Genomic DNA, 1,628 nt, shown 5'->3' on the forward strand with positions numbered 1-1,628 from the left:
AATCTGACTCATCTCCACTAAAACAAAGTGAGACATAATGATCCACATTATTTGGAAGGGAGCCCAATAACCCAACACTTACAATATATATTTGCATGGAAACCCCTAAACATCATAACTTTGTTCTCTCTTAACATTAAACCCTCTGTTGGAATAACCCAACAAAACATACATAATCCATTCATAAGAATACCCATCACAAATATTACCAAAAACTTATTCCCATGCACACACAAACCCTTGCCCAATAATAACAACAAATAATCATAATCATATAACACATATCAAACAAGTATTTTCATGCAAGTAAATCGAGAATGCATAACATACAATAAACAATGGTAGGCTTCCTCGTACCTTGTTCAATACTAGAGTTTTATCTAACTTTAAAAAACACCACAAATCCTCCCTTGTACTAATGTTTTCTGTAGCTTTTCCTCTTTTCTCCTAGAAAACGCCTTTTCTCCCCCTTATCTTTCTAATTTTTGTTTTCTTGATTTTTGGGTAACAAAATGCAGACCCCTTTTCACTCTTCACCTTTTTATCTCCTTCTATTATATCTCTATCTTTTTAGTTTTAATAAGATCTCTCAGTTTATTTGTAAAATCACCAGGATTTCCTCTCTTAACTAATTTTTAAAATATCATCAATCACATTTGTTTTAAATCCATGAAATCTTTAAAATATCTAACAATATCTAATAATGATTTTCTTTGATAATAATATCTCTTTTAATATTCAAACCCACCAAGATTATATCTCCTATTTTTTATTTATTTAAATTTTAAAGTAATAACTAAATCTTCTAAAAGATTTACATAATATAATTTTATTAAATATCCAAATTATTTAATTTGCATGTTTTTCCTTTCTACAACTCTCTTAATTAATTTCGACACTGATTAAATAAAGGTAAAAGATCATCTTGCCCATAAGAAAAATATAAAAGTAAAAAAATAATATAACAATCATGTTCTAACAAAAATATACTAATTTTCAAATAAAAACCTAAAGTTTTAAAACCATTTTATTTTTAAAACTCCTATTTTCCTAAATGTTACATTAAACATTATAATAGTTATTACCAAATATTAATAAAATTTATATATAAAAGATATAAACATATAGAATGTTTCACAAACGATATATTTACAATAATAAAATATAAAAATACAAAATTTAAAACAATATTATAATAATTATTAAAATAAAAAAGATTAGCCAAATTTATAGTGAAATGATAAATTCAATAAAGAAAAGCATAATCAATTACAATATTTTAAATAATGTTTTAAACGAAAACAGTAATTTTATAAATATTATCATTTAGGTGACTGTTTATTTAAATTTAATTATTTTTCTAAATTTAATTATTTTTTAATTAAAAAATTGTCTTCAAAGTAAATAAAAACTACTCATATTAAAATTACAAAAATTATTTGTAATTAATTTTCTAATAATAATAATAACAATTTTATTACTTTTAATTATCATAAAAAAAATAAATACATATTTTACTATAAATGTTAAAATGTTAATCAGATGTGGGCTTAAAAATGATTTACTCACATTGTTTAAGTAAGTCTGACAAATAAGAAGTGTATTCCGTTCCCACTTCCGGGCCACCA

The sequence above is a fragment of the Vigna umbellata genome, chromosome 6, assembly GCF_029865625.1.
Source record: "Vigna umbellata cultivar VRB3 chromosome 6, Vumbellata_1.0, whole genome shotgun sequence".
In the NCBI taxonomy this organism is placed as follows: Eukaryota; Viridiplantae; Streptophyta; class Magnoliopsida; order Fabales; family Fabaceae; genus Vigna; species Vigna umbellata.